Below are 19,516 nucleotides of genomic sequence, written 5' to 3' on the forward strand. Positions count from 1 at the left end.
TATGCTCCCTATTCCATCTCCAACAAATTATCATTTGCTATTTTGTAAAATTCCTTTGCAAATGAAGTTGTCGTTTTCTCAAAGACAGGTGGGGTGTAAGATGCATTCATTAAAGTTAGTATAGATTTTGCTCACGTGGAAGGATCTGGAGTGTAGACAGAGGTTCCTGGCCAAAAATGAAGAATTTTTTTCATTGAGTCTCTCAATCTCTCTCTCTCTCTTTCTCTTTCTCTCTCTCTCTCTCCCCCCCCCATATATATGTATATGTGTGTGTGTGTGTATATGTTACACACACACACTCATATGCCATTGTATTTATTTTTTTCTTTATCTGGAGTAGAGGTGAGAATAGAATTTTGTCCTTTACCTTTAAGAGAATTAAATCCCATTAATAATGTGTATTGTTTTCAGTCCTTTTCTTAGGGAAAGGACATCTGTGATATGTTTGCATGAGGTTCAGGGTCTTAGCACCCATGAAAGCTATTAGACTTGTCCTTAAGAAAGCATAACTTTTTTTAATGGCGTTATAGTTCAGTTTTTAGTAACTGGAATTTCTCTTATGCATAAGTACTTAAGGTTTACTTAGCATTTTAAAGTGTGGATAGTGAAATTCACCTGCACTAAGTAGTAATAAAATGTCACAGTACTTTTCTACCATTTTTGATCCCAGGCCTTGTTTCTCCTTTGAGCTTTATTTAATCTGTAAAGCTGAAGGCAAAATGTTTTTTTCCACTGGTTGGAAGTGGAAGATACTTAATCAGACAGCAGTATTTTGTGGAAACACAGTAAGCACGCAAAGTTTGAATTTGTGATGCATTGTTTTTCAAAGAAGCTGAATAATATTTTCTCAAATACACTTTTTTCATTTTGCTCTTATATAGGAAAGAAAATATTATTCGTAACAAATATTTAGAACATCTAGTAGCTTTGTATTCACCATTGTGTATATGTATAAAAGGGGAAAAACAAGTTGATTTTGTTTTCATAAGTTTGACTTTGGTATACGTACTCCAACCACGCTTCTGATCACATTTTTGTTGCTGTAATGCTGGTAGTTGGAAACATGCAGGGAAGTGTCATCATTCTGATAAAAGGGTTTTTAAATGCAGCAGATGAAAATTATGTTCTATTCCAAATCAGAATATCATTTTCATTTGTAACTTGCTGGAAAGGCAGGCTTATTTGGTTTTCTGCAATGTACATTAGTGAAGGAATTAACTGTTGATTTTTTTAAAAAAAAGCATTTTGTAAATGTCTTAACATTTCATTAAACATTAGCTTCTGTTCCTAGCATAGATGTATATTGTATTTTTACAGTTGCCAACAGTTGTTACAATTATTATTGTAGAATAAAAGCTTACTGTACAGCAAAGCAGTCTTTAGCTGCATCATGTTATAGATAGAATACTTATATCTACATACTAATTTTGTTTTATTATGTGTAGGGTAGACAAATATAACTGAAAGAGATGTGTAGTAAAAGAGCAAAAGAATTTGAAATTATTTATTTAAAACCATGGAATTGGTTTTACATAAAATTCTCTTGAAAATTTTTTTATTTTAATATTTAGTTGTTACTTTTTTACAAGAGTAGAATATTTTATTTTCTGAGGGTTAGGCTATTTTATTGTCACTTTACTATATTTCATTTGTTTGTATAAAAAGGCTGATGGAAGAAATTTTTTGGTTTTGTTTTGAGAGGCTGCATTTCACTTAAGGAAAAGTTAACCTTTTAAAAACACAACTATTTTTTGTACGAATTTATGTGTCAAGATGTGTGATTTCATTGTTAACCCTTTCCAGTATAGATCAGGCAGCTTATCTGTAGCTGATGGTTTAAAAGAGTAGCATGAGGCTTTGAAAGGTTAAATAACTTGTCCATGGCTATCCAGCTGCTCTATGTGTATTTGAAGCAGAGCTTGAACCCAGGTCTCCTTAACTCCAAGACTGGCCTTCTGTCTATTAAATCATGCTACCTCTCATTTTCTCTTCATGTGTAATTTTAAAAATCTACATTCAGTTCATTGTGAAAATGTCATTTTGAATTTTACTATCAGACATTGATTTTCTGTTCTGAAAAAAGCTGCCAATACACCTGAAATATTTAGTTATATTTTGAATATAATTAAAAGTTTACAAATTATTTTGAAATTGTTTTTCTAATAAAGTATTTGAGGTTCATTGCCAAAACTTTGAGTTTTCATGATCAAATTCCAGATGGTCATTTCTACAAGAATTTATTGAGCATCTATTAAGTATTAGTATCTTGATACATAGGTGCCATCAGTAATAGGTGATAGCATAGTACCTTTTACAGAGAGCTCAGCCATTTAAAAATATAGATATAAGTATCTTCTGCAGTAATCTCAATTGATAAATGTTTAAAGGCTTGGTAGTGTTTATAGAATTGATCATGTCATAGTCTTATACAAATTTTTCCCTTAATCGGTCTGGCTTGCTGTAATTTTTGAGAAGGAAAAATTAGGAGAACAAAATATTTTAATTCAGCAAGCTTCTTGAAACTAGATTTTGCCAACAATAGTAAAGAATGACCTGCTATATAAATCCATATTTTTATAATCCTCTGACCCAACAAAAATACCTATGTGTCAAAGGTTTGATTCTCTAAATACTTGAGAATATAAAGTTCCATCAAAGGGTATAGTAGTAAGTAGTCTATCAAATAGGATCCTCAGAGTTTCAGCTGCTGGGCTTTAGAGAATGGTTGGAATCCATCCATGCAGAGATAACTTAATTCATGGAACTGATTTTGAAAAATGACTAGTAAAAAATGGATATAAGAAAGAAGGTAGGCAAATACTAAATGTGAAAATTTGGAGGGATCTCAGTGGTTGTCTAGTTAATCCGTATACTAAACAAATTTGCACTATAACATCAGTAACAAGATTTGTTCCTGATTCTTCCCTCTAAAGTCAAACAGAATGAGTCTAATCCCTGTTACATGTGACAACCCTTCAGATACATGAAGACAGCTATCCTATACCCCCTGAGTTTCTTTTTCCTAGGATAAACATGCCTATTTCCTTCAGTTGATCTTGATATGTCATGGACTCAGGTCCCCTTATCATCCTGCTTGCCGCCTTTTGAACATTTCTCTAGTTTATATCTATGCCCTTGTTCGACCACTTTGCCCAGAACTGATCACATTCCAGATATCTGATGAGGGAATATTGCATTGATTATTATCTCCCTCTCCATTCCTAGAAAGTATGCTTCTCTTAATGCACCTCAAGAGAGTATTAGCTTTTTTGACTGCCACATTACACTATTTTCTCACTGATTTTGCAGAACACTAAAATTCTTAGATCCTTTCAGGAACAACTGCTATCAATTCATGCCTCTCTCATTTTATACTTGTGAAGTTGATTTTTGCACCAGGTGTAAATTTTTGTTATCCCTATTGAATTTCATCTTACTAGATTCAGTTCACTGCTCTGAGCCTGCCTAGATAATTTTGGATCTAGATTCTTTTATCCACTGTATGGGAGAGATTCCTTCCCCCAGCTTTGTGTCATTGATTAGTCATAGCATACATCTGAGGGAATTATTCCTCTGCAGTCCCCTTAACAGTTAACATTGAGCCACTAACAGTGACTCTTTTAGATTGGCCAACTAACCAGATCTTAATCCATCCTTCTAAGCCATATCTCTCCATATTCTCCACAAAAATAACACAAGAGACTTTATCAAAAGCTTTGCCAAAATTTAAGTAAACTTCCCACAGCATTCTACTAGTTGAGCAATCCTGTTAAAAAAGAAAATGAGATTAGTGGGACATGATTTTTTCTTTAATGAACCCAGATTAGCTCTTTTTAATCACTGCTTCCTTTTCTAAATGTTCCTCAACCATCTCTTTTATGATTCATTTTAGAATTTTTCCTGGAATTAAAGTGAAGCTCACTGGCCTGTAGTTTACAGACTGTTCTCTTTCCTGTACTTGAAAATTAAGACATTTCCCCATGTCCAGTCTTGGAGGACCTGCCTAATTTTCCATATTTTTTTCCTTAATTACAAATTTTAAACAGAAATCTGCCTTCTATCTATCCTTCTCCACCCCACAATTTCCTTGCCTTTCTCAATTGCCATTGAGAAAGAAAAAAATAATAAATCTCCTTTTAAAAACATCTATAGCCAGGAAAAATAAAATCCTGCATTGGCCATATCCAAAAAATACATGTCACAATTTGACTTCGAGTCTATCACCCACCCTAAGAAATGGGTACTGTTTCATCATACATCCTCCAAAGTCATGGTTTCTCATTGAATTGGTCAGAGTTATAAGTCTTTTAAAGTTTTTGTCTTTACAATATTGATGTTGTTATATAAATTGTTCTTGTTCTGCTCATTTCACATTGCACCACTTTGTACAGGTCTTCCCAGGTTTCTCTGAAACCATCCCTTTTGTCATTTCTTATAGCACAATAATATTCCTTTCACGTTCACATGGCATAACTTATTCAGCAGTTACCCCCTCAGTTTCCAGCTTTTTGTTATTGCAAAAAAAAAAAAAAACAAAAAAACAAAAAAAACTGGTATAAATTTTTTTGTACATGTGGGTTCTTTTCCTCTTTCTTTGATCGTTTTGGGGTATAGACTTAGTATTGTTGTATCAGAGGGAATACACAGTGTAATAACTTTTTGTACATAGTTCCAAATTGCTTTTTAGGGGCAGCTAGGTGGCGCAGTGGAAAGAGCACCAACCCTGAAGTCAAGAGGACCTGAGTTCAAATCTGCCCTCAGACCAAACACTTGACACTTACTAACTGTGTGACCCTGGGCAAGTTATTTAACCCCAATTGCCTTTAAAAAAAATTGCTTTCTAGACCAGTTCACAACTCTACCCACAATACATTATTGTCCCTGTTTTCCCCTAGCTCTTCCAGCATTTGTTTTCCTTTTTTGTCAGCTTTGCCAATCTGATGGGTATGAGTAGAGCCCAAAATTATTTTACTTTGTATTTCTCTTAATTGTTGGTGAGAGCATTTTTTCATATAGTTATTGATAGCATGGATTTCTTTCTCTGAAAGTTGTCCATCTTTTGAGAATTTATCAGTTGGGAAATAGCTCTTGTTCTTATAAATTTGAATCCATTTCTTATGTATTTTAAAAATGAGGCCTTTATCAAGAAATGGTGAAAAGAGTTACCACATATCCCAGCTTCTCTTCTAAATTTAGCAGCATTGGTTTTGTTTTTGCCAAAAATGTTCACAATTTTTCAGATAACAGATAGTAGCTCAGCATTTATATCTGCTATTTTTTTTTTTTCAGCACCTGAAAATGTAGTTTCTGGGCCAAGTGATTGGAATTCATTGGGGCCTTTAAGTGTTGTTTCCTTACTTATCTCAGGAATCAATTCCCTGTTAGATGTTTTTTGTCATTTCCATTAGAAAAATCAATCTTTGACAAGAAAACTAAGAATTAAGTCACCTACACCTTTTTTTTTTTTCCCATTTATCATCCCATCTGCTCCAAGTAAGGGTCTTATTGCTTCTTTGATTCTCCCTTGGCTCACAAACCTTTTTGTGGTCTTTAGTTTCCTAAACCACCCTCAGCTCCTTCTGTTCATATAGATAGTGCTTAACAAATACTTCCTTCTTAGGTTTAGCATTCCTGATGCTTTTTTATAGGGCCTTCCATCTTTTAAAAATATGTGGATTGGAGTTACATCAGACTGCATCTACATCAGTTCCTTCAGATAAATCCCGTTTTTCTTTCTCATTGAAATCATCTCCCTTTGTGTCTTCAAAATTTCATTGTTGATTATTTCTAATCTCTCCTGAATTGATCTCCCCTGAAGCATTTTAGGAAACCTACCTGGCTTTCCTCTGAATCCTTTCAAATATAGGCTGTCTCAAAAATCTTAGTGCAGTTTAAAGCTTTAATAGCTTAAAAATATGCTTTCCACAATCTAACGTGCCTTTGAAATTATCCCCAGATTTTCTTTCTTCATTACAAATTTTATGAAGGAGTAGTTACTTTCCCCCAAAGTTACCCTCATTTCCACCTGAGCAGCCAGTTCTCTTTTAGGAAGAATCTGATCCAGAATGGATTTTCCCCTTGTTAATTCCTTCACCTTTTGAAGGATCAAATTATCATTAAGGCAAGTTAAAGAGGTATTTGAAGTCTCCTGTAACTATTATAGCATTCTTCTGTGCCAAGCCTATTGTTTGCACTGGTGATTGTATCACCAACAGGGATCAGACTTTTTCTGAAGCTTACAAAAGTCAGGCAAGTTCTTTGGGATCATTAAGCCAATTGGAATAATTATAGACAGATCCTGGTTTGGTAGGGGGAACGAAAGAACAATTTAAATTCTCCAGGGGCTGGTAATTAAGACTGGATACCATTAGTAGTTGGGCAGCTAGGTGTCACAGTGGATAGAGTGTGTCAGGCCTGGAGTTAGGGAGATAAATCTTCCTACGTTCAAATCTGGTCTCTGACATTTAATAGCTGTATGACCCTGGTCAAGTGTGTTTTGCCTTACCGTGTTTGCTTCAGCTTCCTCATCTGTAAAATGAGCTGAAGAAGGAACTGGCAAACCACTCTGGTATCTTTGCCAAGAAACCTCCAAATGGAGTCACCAAGAGTTAGAACAACTGAAAAATGACTGAACATCAATTAGTAGCTAGGATTTAAATTTGGCTTGCATTTCAACAATGTGAGCAGTTTCATTTTGATCTTGGAGCTTTGTTGTTAATGTGCTAATTGTTTCCACTGATTTCTTGATCAATACGTTTGAACCAGTGTAGTGCCTTCACAGGATAATTCTGCCTTCTGGAAAGTAGGCCTGAAGATTATCCAAAATCCAGGAATTTACATGTGTTTGAATATAAAGAAAGGACTTAGCAAGGGCCATTAATGAAAAGTGACAGGAGTTTCAGAGCCTGTTAACCTGTCTTACAGTGTGTGAGGAGAATCCAAAGACAGGTAATGAAAAATTCAGGAACTAAGGAAAATTATAGAATAGCAGATTTGGGGAAGGGTTTTTGAAATCATCTAGTTCAATCCCTTTACCTTGCCCAAGATCACAAGGCTAGTAAGCAACAGAGCTAGAAGTCAAACCTAGGTTTTCTAACCCTATATCCTGTCCTCATTCTGCTGTACAACACTGCATTTTTTTGAAGAGAATAAAAGTAGAACATGTGAACAGAGGGAGAAGACAACATAAGAAAAACTATAAATTGTGTAACATGAGCCTTGGCCTCCTGAACAATACAACTCCAGAGCTGTCAAATGAGAAATACCTAAGAATTTAGAGGAGTGAGCAGATTACATATCTAAAGTGCAGTTGTATTTGAGGAGAAGAAAAAATGATGGAATTCTTAAAATACTTTAAGTTTTCCATAGAATTGGTTTAATGGGGTTTAGCTTATTGATAACTCTGGAATAGTATCTGTATCCCACTATTATTTTTCTCTTCATAGCTAGGGAATAAAAATGCCTTTGCAGATTTACAGGTGTGTTGTAAAATGAAGGAGCATCAGGAATACACAGCTAATATGCAGCTTTACTGTGGCACCTAGCACTCTTCACTGTTTACTGTACCCAGCCTTCCTTTTCCCCTGCATAGTGTCTCCCAAATCCAGCAATTCTTTTCAAAAATAACCACAGCTACTCACAGCCCCCCTCCCTCATATACAAAAAAAGTATCTTCCACTTTTAAATTGTTCCTGTGACAGTAATAGTATCCAGTAACATTGTTTCATTTAAACTTTTCTTGGAGCCAATTAATATTAGGTGAGGCATGCTTGTTGTGGGTGTGAGTGGGTGTGGGTGTGTATATACACACCCACACCCACACACACACACACATTTCTAGACCTATGATTTCTTTGTTGAAAGTACCTCTCTTTGAGAAAATTCCTATACTGTATTCAGGTGGCCAGTCGTTCCTCAACCTACTCTTTGAGAGTTGCTTTGGGCATTAAGAGATTAAGTGATTTGCCCATGGTTATATAGCCTGTTATGTGTCACACTTGAGACACAGATTAGGAATGTTTATATAAAAGAACAATTTTTTATAACTTAGAGTACTCACACTTCTTCTGGAAATATTTAGAGCCTTTATATTTTCCAAAGGGGTGTAATTAAATACTCCTCCAAATTTGTGGTTCCTAGTTTTCTAGGAGGACTTTTATATCATATATCTTTGCTTTATAAGAAAAAAAAGCTTATATAATTTATTTAAAGAAGTGGCTAGGGATTTGTGAAAAATAACATTCTGTCCTGAGAGGTTATAGTGTTTGAAATTTCAAGAAAAGTGTTACTTGAGCAAAGGGAGCCAGAAAAAAAAAAAAAAAGCAGGTATCTGTTGTGTTAGTCCTTAGTGTCTATTTTACAAGTATGTCCACTAATAATTGACTCAGAGCTTGATGATTTACACAGCTCTTTATACTATTTCATTTGATCCTCACAGCAGTCCTCCTTATCACATTAGTGAGGGGAAACAGTAATACAAAATAATCCTAATTCCTAGTTAATCCTAAAGTCATATATTTGTTTTTGAAATACATTGTGACTTCTTTTATCAGATTTCCCTTTCCATTGATAAGTTACTTTTCATTGCCTGAACAAAAGCCAGCTTTTAGACTGTAGAGAAGGAAAGGAAGCTCAGTAGTATTTTAAGATTGAGAGTTATTAAGGACCTTAGAGGTTGTCAAGTCCTACCCTCTTAAAGTTTAGAAGACAGACCCAAAAAGGTAAGGTGGCTTGCTCTAAGCAATAGAGGTAGGAAAACCAGGATTTCAACCTTGGTCTTCTAATTTCCATATGCAGCATTCTTTCCTTTATACCAGTTTGGTTCAGAAAGTAGGTGGCAGGAAAAATTCACTGTGAAATTAGTCTTTTTCAAATAGTTCTTGACCTAATTTGAATGCCTTACCTGAATGACCAGCTCCACTGGATGGCTACAGGAACTTTCCTTCCCTCTCACCTGCAGCAGTTTGGAACTTCCTTTCCCTTTTTGCCTCTCTCCCTCTGTCACAGAACTTTTGTGGGAGGGAGGATACATTCTCGCCCCAGTCCCAGGTAGCCATAATTTCCATCATGGTGAAGTTACTTGCACTAAACCCTCCCCTGTCTTACCATAATGCTCCCTCTGGAAGTCCTGTGGTGAAATTCCATAGATACTAAATGTGATTCTTTTCAGTCTTTTGCATAGTTATTATCACTTAGGTGTGTATATCTTTCCCCTTGAGAAAACTAATGAAAGAAGGAAAATTGTGGTTTATGGAAAAGACCCTCTGAAATGAGAAGGGACAAAAAAACTTAAAGGTTCCTGTACCCTAGAGAGAGCTGGGGAGTTTCCACTTTTTCCAGATTTCTCTTCAGTGTGTCAGGGAAACACATGAACACTGGTCATAATGAAGTAGGAATAGTAGTGAGAAATCTGATACCTGGGGACTCAAAAGAAAAAAGAGGGTAACAAGATAACTAGCTCCAACTGAAAAATAACACTCTTGTCAGGAAACCTTTGACCTTACAGTCTTTTACTACCCAACCCAAATCCCTGTATCCTCTCTGCTCTAACAGGTTCAACAAATACTAAGTGCCTACGTTGAAGTGGAGGCAATGTTGGATTTGGAATCAAGAGAAACTTAGGTTTGAATCTGGTCCTCAGATTCACTTGTTGACCTTGAGCAGATCGTTTTAACTCTTCTAAAGGTTACTATGTCACAGGACTGTTTCAAGGAAAACATTTAGCAAACCTTAAAGCACTATAGAAAAACAGATGCTATTATTACTATTTACTAGACATGAGGAATAAAGAGGCAAAGAAAAAAAAGCCTCTACAGTTTCCCACTGTAATCTGTTCCAACTCTATTCTAGCCTCTACCCCAGGCTGAGGGACCTGCCTATGTGACTACTAGAGTTAGGGAAATATTTAGCACTTTTTCTTCCTGGCAATTGGAGATAAATAAGAGGAGATTACTGCTCCCTAATGGAGCTATATTTTTGTCATCCTAATATGGAACTCTGAATGTATTTTCCCTTGGAAACACTGTTAGATATAGTGATTGGTTCCTTCAGTACTTTCTGTACATGCACCATGCTTGTGGGCCGTGCTGGCTGGGAACTGAAGCGTCTTTTTGTGATTTTGCTTCTTCCAGAAGTATTTGTTCTAAGTTCTAAACAACCAGTTTACAATGTAATTCATAGACTATGTCTAAATAATTTGAGGAGTTACCATGTAGTTGGAAGGAGTGGAGTCTGTGGCCTCAAAAACAACAAAGGTAACTGCCCTGCAGAGATCAACCTTTGACCTCAGCTTTCTACCTTAACCAAGTGAACTAGCCCATCATTAATTTGTGCCAGGTTTTTCACTAATTTTCTAATTGAAGGATCTTTATGTCAATAAGATCATTCTAAATGACTAATTCAGGCTGCTGAGGAAAGGAAGGACTTTTTTTTAAAGATGCCATTTCACCATCCTCTAGAAATGTTGTCACTAACATAATTATTTTGGAAAGGGCCCAAGGTAGAATTGTCTTTTACTAAATTATATTCTCAATATTAAGAATTATATTTAGATTGTTTTACTCTTTTAAATGTTGTATATATGTTAAAAATACACCAAAGAGTTCCAAAGTTCCAAATTCATGTAAACATAATTTAAAATTTTGAAGGGATCTTAGAGATCGTCTAATACAACCCCTTCATTTTACAGATGAGAAAACTGATATCCAGAGGTTAAGTGAATTGTTTGAGAACTCATAATCTAATGGCAGAGAGGAAAGACAAAATTGTCAAAAGGAAGTAAAACAGTATGTGGTTACCATTCTAAAACTGAACAAAAATAAAATTTCATAATTTAGCCTTTTATAAGGTTTATATTTTTAAAAAATTACAGAAACACCTCACCATGCAACTACTGAGGTCAACAGTCAAGTACTCAGAAGCAAGCAAAACCGGTCTCCCTGGGGCCATCACAAAGTTCTGTAGTCCTCACTTTATTTAAAAAGCAGAGCACAGAAGTAAGCATACCTTCCTCAGTTCCTCTTCCCCTAAGCCAACTGTCCAGCTGTTTACTCTGCTAAACTTAGGTACCTTGCTTCCCAACTGGTTTAGAAACTGCAGGTGAAAAGAGGCAGTGGCATTTTAGCAAGAAGGTAGAGTTGACATCCCAACAACCTGTGGAGAGAGAGATGGGCAAAAAATGAGCACAACTTAGAAAGCCATAGCAGGGCATGAGGAAAATAGCACAGAAATGTAAAGTTCCAAATATGTTAATCATGATGGCTGAGTCATGTTCTACATACTCTGATTAAGATAGGAAAATGCATTTCTTGTTTTAGTAAGGAATTCTAAATTTAATAACATTTCTCTACCACAGACTTAAAAAACACAAAAGCCTTTTGTTTGTAGCTTCTCATTGCATGAAAATTCAGGATAAATGAAGCATTCCCTGAGGTATTTTGAAGTCCATTATTTTTGAAAAACTGCAAGAAGAAGCCAAGCCAAAATTATTCTGGGATGAGAATAAACTTTATTTATATTTAAATAGTTTTATTGTCTTCAGAATGAAAAAGATTGAAACCTGGCCATCTTAACCATCTTAAAAAAAATAGCTTCATGTTGGTAGCCCAATTTAAGTACTACAGGCTGAGCAGACTTGGAAGTATAAGATTGGAGCACAACACATAATTAACTACAACTTTTTCAGAGACCAAAATTGACCTACCAGGCTTGTAAAAATACTTGACTAGCCATATTGTTTATAAGTCTAAACAAACAACCTACTTATAAATGATTATCCTTTGACAAGGGCAGCAATTATTAACTTTTCTGTCAATTTAAACTTAGATACAGGAATCTTCTCACCCAGAAAAAAATTCCCCTCAAAACATATAAAGTGATAATAATTGTCTTGATTTGTTGATTATTTAAAAATTAGAAATTTTTTTTAAATCAGTAATTGTTGTTTCATGCAAACTGGTTAGAAATTAAATACTTTAAACCTTAAAATTTCTGTTGGTTGGCCTGCTAAGTCTTGAATCAACATAGTATATAAATAGTTTGAGGGCCGTTGTCATTAAGAGCTAATTTTGCATCCTGAAATGAACAGATATTCTTTTTCTGATCCCCTATTAACTATGGGCTCTTTTTGTTTGTTTGTTTTTTAAAGAAATCAATCTCAGGCTTCACACATTTGAGAGCTTTGTCCTGTCTCAGGTGATGGTTTAAACCACCTCTGCACCATTGTTGCTCACTCTGGCTTCATTTGGTAGTGAATTACAACTGAAATAAGACTGTATTACCCTCATATTTAAATAGGTTTGACCTACTCAGCCTGATGACAGGGATTCAGACATTGTCTTAGGTCTTAAAAAGTTAATAGGGTTAATAAATTTATAGGCTTGAACCTGTGTTTTCATTGGCATAGGAAATATCAAGATAAAGAAAATCTCTTTACTAATGGAAGTTGGTACCCTCTCTGCAACTTCCTGCCTTAGAGTTGCCTAGAGTAGTGATAAGTTAAATGACTTATCTAGATTCACACAATCATTGTGTGTCAGAGACAGGACTTCAAGTCAGGTTTTCTTGATGCTGAGGCCAGTTCTTATCCACAATGTGGGTTCCTGGAGACTGAAGGGGTGGCCAGTTACTACAGGGCCAATTACCACTGAAAATGAATCTTCATTCTAATGTGTAATAATTCCATCTTCTCTACTGATAGACTTGTCTCTTTCACTTTTAATATGAAGTTCTTCAAGAACTCTTAATTTCTTTATTAGATTGTGTTAATCTAAAGGATATAGTCACTAGTCATTTATAGTGTAGTAGTAATTGTACATGTGGCTCCAGAATTACTGAGTACCTCTGATCTATTTTATTTATATATACTCTAATAGTTTTCCCTGCTTTTACTTTAGAGAATAGAGAAATTGATATAGGAAATGGGCATACTTTGCAGATTTTCTTTTCATATTTTCTCCTTTCCTGTTGATAAGAAAGGTTTGTCTTTTTTGTCCTATAGTATAGTGTGGTAAAATGGACAAATGGACTTATTCTGTATCATCTTCAGAAAATAGCTGTGACTTTTGTCGTCTTATAATCAAAGTAATTCTGATAAACGTTAAAAATCTTAAGGAGTATATCATTAGCATCACTTGTGATTTACAAGGAAGGACAGCAGTTTGGGAAAAAACACTCCCTAAGTTAAAATTTCCCAGTGATTTTAAAGTGAAATCTTTAAGTTCTCTATGACATATAGTAGTCCCAATATAATAATGCCTGTTTAATTCACCTTTTGCTAAAAATATTTTGGGGATATATCAGTATAATTATCTCTTTAGCATGGAAAAAAAATACACGTGGAGAACTTGATATTAAAAGCAAGGAATTAGGAATTTTTTTGTTGTTGTTAAGGCCCAAGGGTTTTTTGTTTGTTTTTGCATAAAGAGAGAAATATATGAAAGAGTTAGTGGATATTAGCTGGATTCAAATCCTAGTTCTGACACTTATTAGCTGTAGTTTCATCTCTGATCCTGTTTCTTTATTTGTAAAATGGGGTTAATTCTTGCTTTATCTAGACACGGGACTGTTGCAAGATTGAAATGGGTAAATGTACATAAGTACTCTGTAAATCTTAAAACCATATATAAATGTAAGGTATTTTTTAGTATGGGGCACTACAGTATCCTGGATAGAGGTTGGAATCAGCAAAACCTGGCAAGCTCCATGTCTGGCCCATCCTAACTGTGACTGTGTGACTGTACAAATCACTTTATTTCTAAGTTCCAGAGTAGCTGAAAATCTGCATTGGTAGAGAGAGTCCTAATACCAATTTCAGGTCTGGGGGAAAAAAAGTCAGCATATAACTTTTTTGATGTTCTTTTTTTATTTAGTATTTTATTTTCCCCCAGTTACATGCAAAAGCAATTTTTAACATTGATTTTTAAAACTCTGAGTTCCAAATTTTCTCCCTTCCTCCCTGCCCACCTCATCCTCCCCCTCATTGAGAAGGCAAGCAATTTGATATAGGTTGTTATTCCTATGTAGTCGGGCAAAACATATCCCTAATAGTCTTATTGTAAAAGAAACCATAGACCCCCCCCCCAAAAAAAAGAAAACCTCAAGAAAAATGAAGTTTAAAAAAAAGTGTGCTCCAATCTGTATTCAAACAGCATCAGTTCTTTCCCTGGGGATGGATAGCATCTTTCATCATAAGTCCTTGAGAGTTGTCCCAGATAGTTGCACTGCCAAGAATAGCTAAGTCATTCACAGCTGATTATCTTGTAATATTGCTGTTCCTTTTTACACAGTACATTTCACTTTGCATCAGCCCTTGCAAGTCCCTCTAGATTTCTCTGAGGGCATCCTCACTCATTACTTCTTATAGTACAATATTATTCCATCCTAATCACATACCACAACTTGTTCAGCCATTGCTGAACTGATGGCATCCCCTCAATTTCCAGTTCCCTGCCCAGAAAATTGCTGCTATAAATATTTTTGTACATATAGGTTCTTTTACCCTTTGTTTTCCATCTCTTGGGGTGCAGTCCTAGTAGTGGTATTGCTAGGTCAAAGGGTATGCATGGTGTTAAATCCTTTTGGGCATAGTTCCAAATTGCTCTACAAAATGTGTGAAACAGTTCACAACTTTAGCAATAGTGCATTAATGTCTCATTTTTCCACATCCCCTCCAACATTTGTCATTTACCTTTTCTGTCCCATTAGCCAATCTAATAGGCATGAGATAGCATCTCAGAATTGTTTTAGTTTGCATTTCTCCAGTCAATAATGAGTGAGAATATTTTTTCATGTGGCTATAGATAATGCTTTGATTACTTCATTTGAAAACTGATCATATCTTTTGATCATTTATCAATTGGGGAATGGCTCATATTTTCACAAATTTGACTCAGTTTTCTATATATTTGAGGAATGAGGCCTTTATCAAAGAAACTTGCTTCAAAATTCTTTTCACATTTACTGTTGCTAACTGTATTTCCCTCCTATCACCTACCCCCATTTATTCTATTCTCTCCTTTCACTCTGTCCCTCCTTAAAAGTGTTTTGCTTCTGACTAGCCCTTCCCCCAGTTGCCCTCCCTTTTTTTACCTCCCCCGACTTTTCTCTCATATTCCAAGCCCTCTGGTACTTTAATGTAGAAGCTGTGTAATCTTGTGTTATCCTGACTGTGGTGTTATTATATTTTTTGTGTCTCCTTTACCAAGCTGTTGACTCATTTTTCATGTTTTCTTGCCTCACTTTCATTTCTCATCCCAATTTTTCCTCTACATCTCTTACTTGATTTTCAAAATCCTTTCTGAGCTCTTCCATGGCCTCAAACCAATTCATGTTTTTCTTAGAGACTTTGGACATAGGAACTTTGACTTTGTGATCTTCTTCTGAGTGTGTGCTTTGATATTCCTTGTCAGCATAATAACTTTCTATAATCAAAGGTTTTTTTCTGTTGCTTGCTTGTTTTCCAGACCTATTACTTAACTTTTAACTGTTTGTTAAAGTTGGGCTCTGCTTCCAGGGTGGAGGGCACACTGTCCCAAGATTCAGGGATTTTGTTCAGCTGTTTTCAGAGATACTTCTAGGGATCTGTAAGTTTTCATTTCTTCCAAGGTGGCATGATCTAAGGAGAGGTGTTTACTACTCTCCTGGCCTGTGCTCTGGTCTGTGAGCGACCATAAGCACTCTTTTCTGTCCTGCAACTGTGAGGAGGATTCGCCCCTCCCCCTCCACTGTGGCCACAAACTCTGCTATGCTGGGACTGCCACCTAGGACTGCAGCCGGGATCCAAGTATGGACAAAGCAACAGAGTCCTGCCTTAATGCTAGCAAAAAGACCCCTATAATCTCCTTCTGACCAGTTGTTTGACCCCTCTCCCCTTACTGTGGGCTGAGACCTCTGGAAGCAGCCGCTGCCACTGCTGCTACTGATTCAATCACTCCCAAGGCCTTTTGGTTTGCGGGGGCTGTGCTGTCATGGCCTGCGCTGACTGTGTTCCCCTCTGACCTGGGTGGGACCATCCTGCTGACCTTCTGAGTTGTCTTTGGCATCTGTGGGTTGAGAGGTCTGGAAACTGCCAGTGATTCAGTCCCCTGAGGCCTGCTCTGGGTTTGTGGTCTGCCCTGGGGCAGCCTGCACTAGACTGCACTCCTCCCTCACCTTGGTGCAACAGATCTTTCTTGCTGATCTTCCAGGTTGTCTTGCGCTGGAAATTTGTTTCACTCCTGTCTTTTTGTGGGTTCTGCTGCTCTAGAATTTGTTTAGAGCCATTTTTTACGTGTATTTTGGAGGGGTTTTAGGGAGAGCTCAGGCCAGTCCCTGCCTTTACTCCACCATCTTGGCTCTGCCTCTATTTTATAATTTTAAAATGAAGACCAAGAAACATGTACTCATTTAATAAGTGTAGTGCATTGGAAAGAGCGTATGATTGGGAGTCAGAAGATCTGAGTTTTGGTCCTAGCTCAGCCCTTGTCTATAGCCTCGAATTTCACTGAATTTCCCTGGGTCCTAATCTCTTCATCTTTAAAGGGAAGCTGAATCTTATGAATTTCAAGATCCTAAAATTATTTTAAATTTTTTTTCAAAGAAAACTGATTCTATATAATGGCTAATTAAAAAAGTATTATATGTATATATAATATGTTAGTATTAAAAGCATAATATAATTAGTTTTAGTATTAAGTTAGTATTAAAAGTACTATATATATATATATATTCATATATATATATATATATATATGTGAAGATCATAGATTTTTCTTCCATCCAGAAAGACTTCATTCTGTCTGTGGAAAATGCTTATTTATTGTTAGTCTTCTCAGGGACTTGCTTCTAAAAACTTAAAATTAAAGCTTGCCTTGTAGGCCAAACAGAATTTAGCTGTGGAATAGAGAATCCTAATCATAGGAAATAGGCAGAAGTGTCTCACTGTGATTGCAAAACTCCTGAGCGTAGCCTGAACCAGTTTAAAATGTCATTGGGAAATGTTTAATAAAATAAAAATATACTACAATATAGATAATGTTAAATTTGTGGCTAAGTCAATATGTGGCTGCTTGAGTTTGAAACCACAGATTTAAGGGAATAAAATTAGAAATAGCATCTACTGTTTTCCTTGCAAGTGTGTATGTATTAGGAGTAGAAGTTACTTTCCCTTAAGTATACAATTTCATATAACAGGCTTCCTTTTTTTATATAATTTTTTTCAACAAAGTACTTCCTTTCCCTCCTATCCCTCTTCCCCCCAACCCAGGATAGGGGAAGAAAAAATTATTGTAATAAATATAGTCAAGGAAAACAAATTCCCACAAAGGCCATTTCCAAAAATGTGTATCTTATTCAATATCTTGATTTCATCACCTCTCTCCCAAGAGGCTGGGAGGATGGCTTATTATCATTAACCCTCTGAAATCATTGTTGGGCATTTTATTGACCCAGAGTTCTTAAATCTTTCAAAATGATTTGTCTTTACTATGTTAATTTTTTCTTCTGGTTCTGCTTACTTTACTCTGCATCACTTCATACAAGTCCCCTGGTTTCTCTGAAATGTCTCTTTTATCATTTCTTATAACACATATAATGTTCCATTACATTCATGTATTACAATTGGTTCAGCCATTCCCCAGTTGATGGACATCCCTTTAGTTTCCAGTTCTTTGCCACTACAAAAGGAGCTGTAAATATTTTTGACCATATGGGTCTTTTTCATATTTTTTTAATCTCTTTGGGATAGAGCTGATGTAGATGGGTATGTAGTTAGATCAAAGGATATATATAATCATCCTGTAGTAACTTCTGAGGCCTAGTTCCAGGTGGATCTTCAAATTGGCTCTGTCAGTTCACAAGTTCCATCAGCAGTGCATTAATGTGCATTCATCTAATTTCCTACAGGCCCTCCAACTTTCCTCATTTTCCCTTTTTTGTCATCTTTGCTAATCTGGAGGGTATATGTTGCTTTAATTTAGGTTTCTTTCATTGTTAGTGATTAGAGCATTTTCATATGGCTGTTGATAGTTTGAATTTTTTCCTTTGAAGATTGTCTGTTCATATTCTTTGGTGGTTTATCTGTTGAGAATGGCTGTTATTCTTACGTATTTGAGTCAGTTCCATTCCTTATGTGTTTTGAAAATGACACCTCTATTAGAAAAACTTATTGCAAAGATTTTCGCCCCTGTTAAATGTTTCCCTCCTAACTTTGGCTGCATTGATTTTGTTTGTGTAAAACCTTTTTAATTTTATGTGATCAAAATTGTTTTGTCTTCTAAAATCCTCTCTATCCCTTGTTTAATCATGAGTTCTTTTTGTAACCATAGAATTCAAAGGAAATTTCTTGTTCCTCTGATTTGTTTATGGTATGATATTTTATCTAAATTGTGTTTCCATTTGAAGTTTAGGTTGCATGTAGTGTGAGGTGTTGGTCTAAACCTAATTTCAGCCAGATTACATTCTAGTTTCCCCAGCAATTTTTGTCAAGTAATGAGTTCCAACTTGGTAATTGGGGGTTTGGTTCTTCTCAAAGAATAAATCGCCAAGTTTATTTGCTTCTGTATGTTATAGATCTAATTTGTTCCACTGATAACCATTCTATATTTCTTAATGAAAACATTTTTGATGGTTTTATTTTGATTAATATTTTATAGAATAGTTTCCCCAGGAACATTTTCCCCTTACAGAAATTAAAAACATTTAAATTTTTGTTAAGCACCATGTTACTTTACAGTATTATAGTGGCTCCAGAGGAAATTTAGGAATATCACATTAAATGTAGTAATTTACAGATTATAGGATTATTTTATAGCTCATTATATCATGTTTGTTGCATGCATACACAGGTGATTAGTCACTTACAAAATTCACCATATCTGTAATCCTTTATCTCTCTTTCTGTCTTAAAGTGCGAAGTAAAAATCTATGGCCATTCAAAGTTTACCAAGACTATGATGCTGTGAGGGGCTGCTAGGTGGTACAGTGGATGGAGCACCGGCCCTGGAGTCCCCCTGGAGTCGGGAGGACCTAAGTTCGAATGTGACCTCAGACACTAACTGTGTCTAATCCTCCCTTCCACCTGCAAAAAAAAAAAAAGACTGCATTGTGAATATGTATTCATTTTACATTTCTCTCCTCAACATATAATTTTATTTGTAATTTATTGGTAAAATCCATCAACAATACTCATCTTTTGAATTCTTACCCATATGGAGTAAGTCTTACTCAGCCTGTGGTAATGATTACATTTCTGAATCAATTCCCTAGTATTAGGTTCATCCGGATATTGGTCATGACCTTGTGAGTTGTCAGTTATAACTGGCTTTGGCATGTTTTCTGCCTCCTGGTCTGGGAAGCTCGTATTCAAAATCTGGGAAGTAGTGCTATCCACTTTCTGGTCCTTATTAGTGGGGTTTACGAATTCATCATCTTGGAGGGATAACATACATGTCCAAATCAACTTGTTCTTCATGAGATAAACTTGGAACTTTTTAGTTAACTTGTCCCTGCATGGGTTGTGCACTAGACAGGTCTTGGTAAT

The 19,516-nt window shown here is 35.7% G+C and overlaps 1 protein-coding gene across 1 annotated transcript in view; it reads left to right on the forward strand.

Annotated features, from left to right (window-relative positions):
* Window positions 1–19,516, forward strand: part of LOC114031506 (protein SCAF8) — a 209,876-nt gene that overhangs the window by 105,892 nt on the left and 84,468 nt on the right. The gene's annotated exons all lie outside the window — the stretch shown is intronic.

The sequence above is a fragment of the Vombatus ursinus genome, unplaced genomic scaffold, assembly GCF_900497805.2.
Source record: "Vombatus ursinus unplaced genomic scaffold, bare-nosed wombat genome assembly UNPS02015175.1, whole genome shotgun sequence".
Classification (NCBI taxonomy): domain Eukaryota; kingdom Metazoa; phylum Chordata; class Mammalia; order Diprotodontia; family Vombatidae; genus Vombatus; species Vombatus ursinus.